Consider the following 12,730-nt stretch of genomic DNA (forward strand, 5'->3'; position numbering starts at 1 on the left):
TCTCCCGATATCGCACTAATCAATCACTTTTACAGTGCATTACTGTGAGAGGGGAGCTTTGCCCCATGGAGTGCGGCCTGATATAAATAGCAGATTGGCTGCCTTCATGGCTCTTTTTCAATTTCCATCAGTATTCACCGCATGCGTCTTGATGCGCTCACCCACCTAATGAACACACATGCTCATTCAGATCGGGGCTCAGAGCAATCACATAATGAAGCTTCAACTCTGCGGCGCATTCTGCGACACAATGAAGTGTTGGGAGGATCTGCCGTTTTAAAAAAACTAGTTTTAGGCTGCGTCTGAATCTAAATCTAAAGCCCTGCTACAGATGCGGTGAATATTTGTTAGATTACAGTTTAAAGCTGCTGTGAGCGTTATTTTCTGTTGAATAGATCTGTAGTCCAACAGTAATCACTGTTATAGTGTTTGGTCAATAACCCATGTCTCTCCTCCCGCTGCCCATGCAGTAGAAGAGATAATACATTTTCTGGTATCCCTGCCCGTTATATCCAATCAGGACAGAGAGCTCCATTAAGAGGCGGTGCTGTCTGCTCGGGTATGAGAGAGCAGGACCCTCCTGTTTCCCGGTATTGGTGGAAAAAGGAAAACCACCAAATACGCCAAACAAAGAAAGTGTGGTGAGGTAGAGAGGAGGGCGGGACGCACTAACTGCAAAACGGACAGGAAGTTGACTGAGACGACGGTAGCTTTAACACCAGCTTTAAATAAGTGCCCCTCGAAAAAAAAAGGCTGAGCGCGCTTTGTGAGTGCACGAGCCTCCCCAAATGAGTTTCTCTCACATCTCACAGATCCATTTAAAATGCCCCGGAGGTGCTCCACCCATTATGAACTGCCCTTTAATTACAACAGGCTGCTGCTATTGTACCAAGGGTTGCATATCAGATAATTGTGACACCTGTCATGTCGCAGCAGCGAAACACAGATGATGTGAAACTAAAATATACAAGAAAAAGAAATATTCCTGTAAAAAGATTTACTATTCCTATAACTTTCTTTTTTAAAGACATAAAGTGTGCCTGTGGTACTCTATAATGAGCACTAACCTTATAATTTATACTACTTTTATATCTTAACATTATTATAGTCTTATATTTGGGACCTGTTACCTTCATTATATCTTAAATTTTCTTGTGTGACGAGCTGCTTTTTACGTCTAATTAATTCAGCTCACAGCAGACATATTACCTGTAAATCAGCTGCACTTTAAAGGTGGATTCAGACTTTTCCTCTCCTCGTTCTCTGCCTCTCTCGGCTCTCTAATTTTTTCCTTCATTCCTTACACAACACGTTGCAAGTCCGTGCAATATGTGCGATCCTCCTGCAGTCAAATCAATCGGATTTGACAGGGTTTATCGAATCCACCAGAATTCCTTTTTCGCAACACATGTCCTGTGGCCTCCATTCAGGCAGACAATACGCATGGGGATGAATATGCACAGGGAAAAAAAACATGTTATCCTCTTCTTAGAGGCATATTTCACATTATGATGAAGGATGGGCTGGCTCTGGCTTTTCTGTAACTCTGAGAGGATTACCCATTGTTTTGTTTTTTTATGGTGGGAGGATATTCATGTTTATTTTTCTATACGCTGGATACCCTCTTCCCATTGATCCTGGCCAAGAAGAGTGCTCTTGTCCCGCAGAGAAGTTGCAGTTTGATACACGTGGGTGGTCAGCTTATTTATGCATCTGCTCTATCATGATGGACGTTTAAGATTGAGAAGGATAAGAGAATAAGAGGGTGTTTATTGCAGCCTGAACACAAAGCAGTAAACACGTCTCGCGCCTGTAGGGGGATGAATGTGATTTTATAAGTGCAGCAGTGACCCAACACCCCCCTCCTCCCTCCCTCCCTCCATCCTCCTCCCTCCCCACCGTTGCAGCATCCTGTGCTGGACCATGAGCTACCAGCCCATCCCGGAGTATCACAAACACCTCATAGCGCCTCCTCTCTGTGTGAACACCCCCCCAACACACACACACACACACACACACACACTCTCATCCTCACCACAGAGGAATCAAACTCTCAGTTTTTTCTTTTTTGTCTTGTGTATTTGCTCTAAAAATGCAGCCCAAATGACATCACGTTGCTGCAGTGCTGCACTGTCCATGAAAGGTGTCAGTCGTTTTCCTCCTGGTACCAAGAATGTGTCCACTGGCCACTTGGCTCTGCTGTGCTCCGCTCCAGACATCATGGCGTGACAACATGTATTCATTTATACCGGGCTCTTATTACGCAGATGGACGCCTGCATGAGGAGTAGAGGCGCATTATTTTTTTGTTTTTTCTCTCTCCTCCTGTTCTCTTCCAGGACAACAGCACCAAGATCTCCCTGCCCCGGACAGATACCGTCGCTTTTTGTTGAAGGAGCGGACAGAAAGCAAGTCATGTATGAAAACTAATTGCTCGCATGGGTGCGCGTAGTTATGAGAGGAGAGAGAGGAAAACAGGGGTTATCAGCGCAGGGGTGGGATTCCTTTCATTGCGCGTCAACATAGACGGACAGGGGGGAAGTTATGGCCACAGCAGCGGCGAGCAACTGCCTCTGAAACAGGCGTGATAGGAGAGTTTTCGACCTTCGTGATTTTTTGACGCCAACCTTCAGCTCGGGCTCTCTCTCTCTCTCTCTCCCTCTCTCTCTTTTTGGTCTTCTTCTCAAGAGCGCAACCCATCGCCGCGTCCAGAAAGCGCCCCGGACTGCAGTTTGTCCGTCCTGGCACCATCTGCACCGCAATTCACAACAAGCCAGAGCTTTCATTGGGAATTTAATCCGCCGTATTCCTGCGTTACAAGCCTCGTAGCTTACGCGCGGGGAGGACTCGACACGACCACGTACTGACGCTTTAACCCCTCTGAACACGGCTCGGACGCGAGCCTCGGACCCTCCTGAGCTCTGTGGGATTTTTCAAAGGGGGGGGTGGGGGGGAGAGATTTCGGCTTCCCATTTTCTGCCTTTTACGCCTCAGCCGGGATCGTACTGGGATTTAAGGTGGGGTTTTTTTTCTTTCTCATCCCGACGCAGGTAACTGGGAGATACCCCCACTGTCTCTTGTTGATGACACTTCAGCGGCAGATTGTCGCGTCCGATGGATTTTTCAGCGCACAGCCCTTTCAGCGACCAAACCAGCCGCGACGAGACGGTTTTACGCGTGCATTTGGAATAAATGAACTCCCGTCGCAGCCAGCCGAGGGTCCGTGGTGAATTTACCCGGTGAGACGAGTGTGTGGACGGCGGAAATCATGTGCAGCGGGATCAACCTCTCGGCATCTGCTTTATTGGTCCCACTTTTGGTAAGTCACTTAGCAGACTTGGTGAGAAATGCGCCGAAATGGGCTCTGCACGCGTGGTACATGTGTGGACGGATGTGTGGCTGAACGGTGTCCAAATGTGTGATGTGCCGCATTGATTGTGCAAAGTACTAAATGTAGAATAACAGGCCTGCAAAGCTATCTATCTATCTATCTATCTAGATGTCTATCTAAGCAGATCTAGTTCTATGTCTTGCTTGCATAATGTGCAAATCTTTGCTCCACTTTAAAGGCAGCCATTCACAGTAGTCTGCTGGATAATAATATGATGTCTTGTCTGGCACAGATGCGTTCAGGTTACTTGATATATTCAGTCCTCACGTGGTGGAGCACTTATTGGCAGATTTAGTGCTGTTATAGCTGTTAGACAAGAGTCCTGGCGAGGGGCCCCTCTGCAAAAAAACCACACAAAAAAAACAAAACAGCCCAGTCATACTGTAGCTCCTCAAACTGTGCGATGAAGATGGTTACACGGTGACACATGAGTTGAATTCCCAGAGACTGGAGTGCATGTGGAAAATGGCCCGGGCGTGTCTGCATCAGCACGACGCAGAGAGCGAGACTTTTTCATAAATTAGCAGCACAGCAGTGAAATCCTCTCATCTGGGTACAAAACATGTGCAGTGGCTCCTGAAGGAGTGGACAGCTTGACTGTGGAGCCACGGAGCTGGAAAGGCGAGGAAAAACTTGTTAGTGCCCCCTTTGAATGGAGTTTCAAAGCATAAAGAGAGGTGATTATTTTGTTTTATGGTGAGTGGAGGCCTCAGGAGTCTGTGTGTGTGTGTCTGTGTGTGTGAGAGAGAGAGTGAAGGGGGCTGCACATCACTTTGTTTTTGACAATCAGGCTAAGCAGGTTTAGAGATGATAAAGGGATACAGAAGCACTGATGCAGCATGATAACGATCTCATGGGCGCTGTGAGTGAATGCTGGCAATTAAGTCTGCAGCTGGAATTTTTAGCCCCTCTCATCATTTTCCCAGTTACTCAATAAGATCGGCCTCCTCGCATTCAACTCAGCGTTTGTGAGGGAAGTTTGCCACGGTCTTGTTGTTGTGATTTTGGGGCAGGCAGGGGCCGAGAAAGGTCAGGTGTCCGGGTCCAGCGAGGGTCCAGAGGATGAGGTAGAGAGGTTGCAAATCTATGAGATTGAGGTGGGGTTAGATGTCAATATGCTTGCACTGAAGTCGAGTGAACAGCCCTCATATAGCTCGGCTTTATCCGCATAATACCTTCCAAGACATCCCCCTGGGGAAGATGTAGGCATTGGCCAGCCGTGTTGCTACATCAGGGCGTGCAGTGAGAGTTGCTGCAGCTTGCAGTGCTGGTGGAGAACAGTGTCTACCAGCTGCATCTACTGTATACACCCTCCTTTGCTCTTAGAGAGCCTCAGGACTGGAGGTAGGCAACGTCCCTGCATGGCAGAACACGACCTCTTTACAGCTGTCGACTGAAATTACAGTAAAATAAAAAAAAAATGAAAGTGGTCACAAGGTTTTGGCATTGTTCGTGGTTCTGACAGATGCCTCTTATGCCCAAGAGCAATAAAAAGCATACTGTACGCGTCATATTAGGCTTTTATTCACCAAGAAATAAAAGCACAAACAGCCAGCTCAGGGGCTCGGCTTACTGTTTTTGTGAAGTGTTTCAGTAGAGGCTCAACTCCGTGTTTGTGAGTAGAGCAAATTGAAATTATGTTTGTTTAAAGCTGTGCATCATACAGGTTTTAACATACAGGACTTGAAAAGGCTCCTAAAAACAGAGGTTAATGAGGTCTTTTCTTGGGAGGGTTGATACCCTTGAGCTTTATTGGATTTGCAATTTGAATTAACAGCACGTGCAGCCGGGGTCTTATGTATTTAGATGTCTTTTTTACTAGCTGTGCGTGCGTGTTGCAAGCAGGGTGATTATCAGGTCTTTGGCTTGTCAATGTGTTGCAGGGTGTTACAGCAGAAGCTCAGAGCACTTGCTGTCATGTGTTTGCCTAATGAAATCAGGCAGGATGGTCATTATCATTATCATGCATTATTGCCAGCACTTCCGTGTTTAGCAGTTCCACTGCAGGCAGGAAGCGGCTGCACGGCGAATTCATATCTCAGCAGGTAACACACAAAAGGAAAGTGACAAGTGTGCAGGGGTGTCGGCTTTCTAGGTTGCCGTATGCAGACCGTGGGGTGAGATTAATGGGGTCTTTCTTCCTTGCCATTCTGTTGCATTGTGTTACAGCAGCTGCTCATGGTGCTGGTGTCATGTGTTAGCATTATGAAATCAGGACCAGTAGAGGGTTATCAGCCACTGCAGGAATGAGAGAATAACAGCAAGCACAGGCTATTGATCTGTATTTGGGAGTATAAAAGACTTCATAACAGATTGTATAAACCTGTGTTTGTTCTCTATCCAGGACAGATTGAAATAGCCTTTCACAATGAGCCATGCTGGCAGACTGACTTTTGCAAAATACATATTTATCCAAAGATGACTTTTTTTTTTTCAAGCCCTTTTTTCAATGTCCAAGCTGTATTTTTTTTACAGAAGCAAAATGTCAAAACAGTTTACAGTAAGTGACTCTAAGCTTGCATGATGTTCAGTCCGTCCTACACACATTATGTTCACAGGACCACTCAGGTCCAATCAGATTCTGATACCTGATGCTATCTGTAGATACTGAGATCTTCTTTCTTGGTTATTTCTTATTATTTATATTATGTTTTTGAGGGTTGTCATGATTTCAGTTTTAAAAAATCGTCAGAAATTAGCTTTTTTATTTAGACAATCAAATTCAGAGGCAGTATTAGCACTGCATTTTTTTGATGAACTATTATTTTAAAGGTCTAATTTGTAAGAAAGTTGATTTTTGAGTCTCATTACCAGCTTGTCAAACGCTGACACTCTGGGATCCCTGCTGACCGGACCTACAATCCCAAAGCGTGCTTATTTGACAAGTTGGCAAAGAGACTCAATAATCAACTTTCTTACAAAATGAACCTTTAACTCGTCGACTCCTAACCTGCAAAAACCCACAAGGATAACACCAAGCTGTCATCTCTTTGAAGGAGAATTTGAAAATGGAAATGACAGTTCAGGACATAAAACCAATGATCTGTTGATCTACAAATACAGATGCAGATCACTGGTGTTTCTGTTGGTGTTATGTATAAGGTTTCATGCGGCTGCAGCACTTCTTATCAAAAAAGCAATAAATATACATACACATATTAAATTTAAATGCATTCCAAAGCAATTTATTTGAAGTGTATGTTATCAAGCTTCACACTCAGATGTAGGAGAGCAAATTGCTATGGCAACCCCTTTAATATTTTGAAAAAATGCACAGCAATGCCTTATTAACTGTAAGGAAGTAGCTATAGATATAGATACCAGTCACCTAAAAATACCAGATTTTTTTTTAAAGTTAATCCTTCCCTTAACTGGATCTGCACCAAAAGTTAATGGGGTCTATTCTCCAAGTTTCATGGAAATCGGTTTAGTAGTTTTTATGTAATCCTGCTGACAAACCAACACAAATCAACGGACATGGGTGAAAACACTGACGATCTATCAGACTGTTGAATCTGGATAGATCCATGGATTGGTGATGTCAGTCCAATACCTGATAAGTGAATTACTTGAGTATTGACACCCTATATCAATACTGGATCAGATTGGTCCCAACTCTAAATATTCTAAATAAATGCTTCAACACCTTTTAATAAGCAGCTTTAAATGTTTATAGACATCAGTTGCAACTTTGCTGAACTCCACAGTTTTTAATAAATCATTTACAAAGTATGATTAAACATCAGTCACAACATGACAGTAAACAACTCCTTAATAAATAGCACACACAGTAATGTTCATTGTAACAGTACCACACAGTAATGTGTGCTGCTTTGGGGGTATAGAGATAAGAATCTAATACCAGCGTTAAGGAAAAGTAGTTAACTGAAAGTGAGGATGGGTCAGTGCTCTTGTTATGTGAGGTAATTTTCTCTTCCACGTTTTAAAACACAGGCTGCGTTCATGCATTGTCTGGAAATAAACAACAAAGGATCAAAGGATAGTATGATGCAAACGGAGACAGACTTAAAAGACGTAATGTCAGTGAAGACGCATGATAATTTCTCGCATTCTGGACGCGGCTTGCCGAACCGGCGAAGAAAGGGGAAAATAAGTACCAATTAAGTTGTTATCAGCCGACAGAATGAGATAGATGTTTCTTCCCAAGGCAAGTCAAGTTATTTAGTGCTCGAGATGCATGAAAAAATTGGAGGAATAGTGTAATTACAAGTAGCCAAAAAGATCAAAGGGGTAGCCACCAAAGCACTGAAGCAATTAAACTCGAGCTACCCTTGGAATTTATTTTTTAAGGTTAGCGAGTAACAAAGTGACAGAAAAGCAGCGGTGCACTCCGTGTGCTGAACACTGGAGGAAACACAGGTAAATAACACACACGAGGCCTCGAGAGGCATAAAACACTCTACAACTTTGCTGCATCATGAGTTTGAAGAGGAGCATACGGCGAGAGCGCTGAAATATGACCCCTAAAGGTTACTGCAGTGATATTTTCATCCAACTCAAAGTCATAAACAGAGCTATTGATCACTAATGTGATATATTCAATACATTATGTATAGATTACCCCGTTCAGAGAGCGCTGCCTCTTACTCATCAGAAAGGAATGAGGTTGAGATGTTTTGTGCAGCGTGTTGGCCACGGTGTCGTCTCAGAGCTGAATGCATTAATAAGCTCAGACCGTTTGTGTGCATGTGTAAGCGAAAACTAGAGTAAGTGAGTAAACCCCATGCGCAGTCCAAAGACATGCTCGCTCAGTGGATTCACTGGATTGGAAACCTAATTTTGCCCGTATGAAGGTGAATGTGACTTTATAAGGCCTGCGTTAGACTCGAGACCTGTCCAGGGTGCACCTCGCCTCTCGCCCATTGCATGCTGGGATAGGCTGCTGTCCCCTGTAATATATATTTTTAACCCAGGCAACACAAGCAGTGTTGAAAATGGATGCATGAGCTATATTATTTACCTTAAGTGACTAACACTGTTGCTTATGTCACTAGAAATACGGGTGAGTAATATATCAATATTATATTATTGTCTTGGTATGAGACTATAATCTCAAAATTACCAAGTAAAGTAGACTCATCATTTTAAGTGTTTTAAACCTTTTAGCTCATACAACTTCAATTTAATAGTCTACTTGGTAATTCTGAGGTAATTGGTTTCCTGACTTTTTTACTTTACCCACCAGACTGTTTAACATGCCTGGTCATGTAAAAGCCACTTAGCCACGTTGCTGTGGATATAATGACTGTGTGGCTAACTTCTCGTTATACCCACATTACTGATGATTGTTTATCGAAAATCTCAGTGTGTTATTATTTTGTGAAAGCATCAGTAGTCATCGATATCCAGGTATCTGGTAAAAATATTGTGAAAACTGATTTTGTTGCCCAGTCCTAACGTTTATGAAGTGCTTTTGATGAGATCCCAAAATATTGAGATATATACTGTGTATACTGATATATCCTAAAAGTACTGCAGTAATTTTTTAAAGGCTTTTCCTCCCAGCCCTAACTGGAAATATGTTACAGTCAATCAGTGTAGTACCACACAGTGTTGTGCATGTTCACATCTAGTTAAGTTCACACAGATTCAAATGAAGTCGTTCACATTCATATTTCATAATTCATAATTCATAATTTTGCATTTTGAATGCAGTCGCAGTCCCAAAAATCAGCCAGTGCGCTTTCATTTCTTCTGTTTTTTATTTCAAAAAAGCTGCTTCAAGCTTTTCTTTTTAAGTAGAACCTCTCGACCATTCATCCCCAACCCTCAATAGTGTTGGGGGGTAACGTATTATGAAAGTAAGCCTTAAAAACAGTCATTGTTGCTGCTCATGATTGTAAGCTCTCCACTGGCAGTCCCTTGATGTCTTAGGCTCCGTCTGTCGACCAATCAGAGGCTGTGCTTTTGACGCTGCCTCTCGGGGGAGTTACAGTGCTTTTGTTCACGTTCATTAGCTGCAAACATTCCGTTCGGTTCAACTTTCGCCAAAAACATGAACGTGTTCATGCACAACGGTCTCCAGCAGTGCGGTAAAAGGAAAAGCAGCAGAAAACTCCCCAAAAACCTTCCAAAAATAGAGCCTACATAAGATCATTTTTGCACGTGGCTCATGACTCATGGCTTGATATGTCTGGAGAACATTCATATTCTGACTTGGTAACCTTTTGGAAATAATGATTGCTGCATGCCTGCTTTTATCCTGAAGGCTTTTATCCCCTCAGATACGAGCAGTACATCTGAATGAAGAAAACTGTCATTTATTGTCACAGAGCATGAACGTGTGCTTGGAGCGTTGCCTGTTAGCCATGGATAAGTGTCCGTTGTTTGTTTCTGACAATGAGCGATAAAACAGGTGAGCGCTGATGCTTAAAGACTGACCTGCTTGGCGCCACATGACAAGTGTGTCATGTCAAATGGAGCATTGGGCGTGACCAGAATGTACAATGGCAGCTCGGTCTAGGGGGAGTGGTGGCAGGTCCTTTTCAGAGACTAGCTGTCTGGAGGAGGCATATAGATTCACAAAAAGATCTATACGGTGGTTACAGAGCTAATTCTTTCCGCAATACTGTGCAGGATGTGGTATGATATTGAACACTCGGATGAGCCCAGCGGTAAGCAGCCGTCATCATCCCAACTTACCGCGCTCAGCCTGTCTAGAGTCCTGACACAAATATTCAATTGGGAAAAACATGTCACCTGCTGCAGAGCATATGGCATTTAAGCGGCAGAGGAGCAACACATTTTATATCCATGAGGTCTGCTGCATGGTACCAGCCAGTCGCCCATTCCTTCTGTTGACTCGGATAGGAATATTGTTGGTGGCATTTGTCTCCCTCAAGAACCGCAGTCGTGCAGTCACCCTGCCACTGTGGCAGCTTTAAACTGTTGTTCCTGACGCTGTGCGTTAGAGCCTTCATGTGGCCATTTAAATAAAGTGATATGATATCATTACATAAACAAGAAACAATGGCCGTGCGTAGCACAGTGGCAAAACTTCCTGTGATGCCTCAGCTTCTGGTCTTCTCCCGTTTACCTGAAGGTGACATTGATTCAGATCATGCTTTCAGGGAGCTGCATCTGGTCATATTGATCAATATCTTCTGCCAGAACTGCATTTCCCTTTGGCTCACTTGAGAAAGCCAATTAAGAGAGCTACATTCTCTCATAGAGAATTTGAAATGTGCACAAACACTATCTTCCCCACAGTCCCATTAAATAATGCATAAGAACAATATAATATTGTGCAGCAGCACTCGCTACCACAGGTCGTACTAGTCCTATTAAGACTTTCTTCTTCGAACTGAGAAGCACCGGACAAAATGTAGTGCATCTAATCCACTATTCATTCCTCACCGAGGCATTAGGAAAAAGATGATGCCTCCATGAATTACTCCTACTGAGCACGCCACCGCGATGAGAGATCATTCTGTCCTTCCATATTGATTTGTTTGTCAGAAAGTCGTATGACGTGCTCTTCATCAGAGAGCGCCAGCCTCATTGGAGATGTCTAACCCTGCTGCCTATTAAAGGCTGGAAGAGCGCAGAAGCATTAACTATTCTAGTGAAGTGAACGGTTAAGAGCCTCAACCTTCACATTCTGTTTTCTCTGTTTGGTTGAATGTCTGACTTTAATAGAGACGCATGCATAATCTAGCACACCCAGTGCAACAACAAGAAAGTCTGTGAATAATATCTTGTCACTGACCATATTTCTATCTGGTTGTCTTTTCAAAGTATCAATGCATGGTGTTCCAGGAAAGCTGTGGGAGCTGGATATGCTTCAGTTTTCCTGTTCAATGTTGTGCAACCACAATACAGTGTTTCTTTTATTCTTAGATATATGCGAAGACTAATCTGAAAAACATTATCAAAGCGCATTCTTGCTATGCTTTGATACTTCCACGAAGTCCTGATATGTTAATACTTAATCAAGGAGCATGTTAAATTCTCCCGCATCATGATTTCTTGCGTTCGGAGCTGACAAACAAAAGCGGTAAAATTCACACTCGCCTCGATTAAATCTCTCCTCTTGACTGTGAGGGGAATTTCAGCGGTGCCGTGCAGAGGACCACTGCTGCATTGATAACAGTCTAACTAGGCTACATCATCACAAAAAAAATCACAGCTTTAGGGACCTCAAAGAAACAGCAGCAGCAGAATATCCACGCATTTGGCCTGAATCCATAAAATAAGTCCTACTTCGGTGCAGGCTCTGGTGCATGTGTTGTTTGATATTTATCTAGGATGCACACAAGACCCAATCTGATAATTTACTGCCGCTGGCCTCTTTTAAAACGTAGCAACTTAGCAGGTTCACCTCGAGGTGTGGTGCAATAAATTAGTGTTAAGCTACTGATATTTCTGTTTGACATCTTTGAGAGCTTTTTAACAGAGTAGATACAAAGTAGAGCTGCGAGCTGTTTCTGAAGATATTGTGGGTGGTGATGGATTTATAATATCTACATTATGGTCATGGCATGTGTTGTAAACAGTATTTTATCTTTGATTTTCTTCACCGATATGAAATTAAGACAATTTGCTTGTTAAAAGACTACTGATGACCTACTTGATGAAGAGTTTGTGCAGCGCGGTCTGTTTATTTGGCTGCTAACACATTGATCAGCACATTATTACACATACATGAGCAGGAGGACACTTGAGCACGGCGGATTTCTTGCTGACACAGAGCTGGCTCAGAAAATCTCTTCACCCAGATCAACGTCTATTGGATGTTTCTATCCTTGTTGCCAAATTGTTCACTAATGTTTTGCTATTAATTACAAGAGCAGTTGTTGATGTACTGTTTCCCACAGTGAGTTAATTTCGGTAATACTTCATTTTGGTGATATTTATGGGCTTGTTTTTCCTTGGATTGATTTTTGCATCCCTGGAATGTGCCCAGCAACTCCTGTGTGTCCACACACTGACTTGCTGTTTATTAGTCTGTATAAATCCTGCAGAACATGACATTTTCATGTGTTGCATGCATTCACTGGAATACCACATTGCGCATGGCACATATTAGCATAATATAAGCAACATTATATAGATGTGGCTTCTTTTCAGGATGAGTCAGTGGCACCCATTCGCAGTGGACACATCAATGTTCATTTATTGTTCTGTTCATCCATCTACTGTGTGCATCCACCCATCCATCCAAGCCTGGGGCAATTTAAGGGCCCCTCAGCCACCACAGTATAAAAAGTTGTTGTGCAGTGTGCTCAAATGTTTCTCAAGTCCGCAGAAAACTCTCATGGCTTCCTGTAGAGAACAGATTAAAAGCCATTCTTCTGATCCTCTTCAGGAATGTCCTGAA

At 43.2% G+C, this 12,730-nt stretch overlaps 1 protein-coding gene across 2 annotated transcripts in view; it reads left to right on the plus strand.

The window, feature by feature from the left end:
• Nucleotides 1-2,948: 2,948 nt before the first annotated feature.
• lrfn1 (leucine rich repeat and fibronectin type III domain containing 1) overlaps nucleotides 2,949-12,730 on the plus strand; it is a 125,299-nt gene continuing 115,517 nt past the window's right edge. For both annotated transcript variants that reach the window (XM_084351776.1, XM_084351778.1), the window contains exon 1: nucleotides 2,949-3,318. The gene's annotated coding sequence lies outside the window, so the exon portion shown is untranslated. The remainder of the gene's footprint in view (nucleotides 3,319-12,730) is intronic.

The sequence above is a fragment of the Pagrus pagrus genome (assembly GCF_965226575.1).
Source record: "Pagrus pagrus genome assembly, chromosome: 4".
In the NCBI taxonomy this organism is placed as follows: domain Eukaryota; kingdom Metazoa; phylum Chordata; class Actinopteri; order Spariformes; family Sparidae; genus Pagrus; species Pagrus pagrus.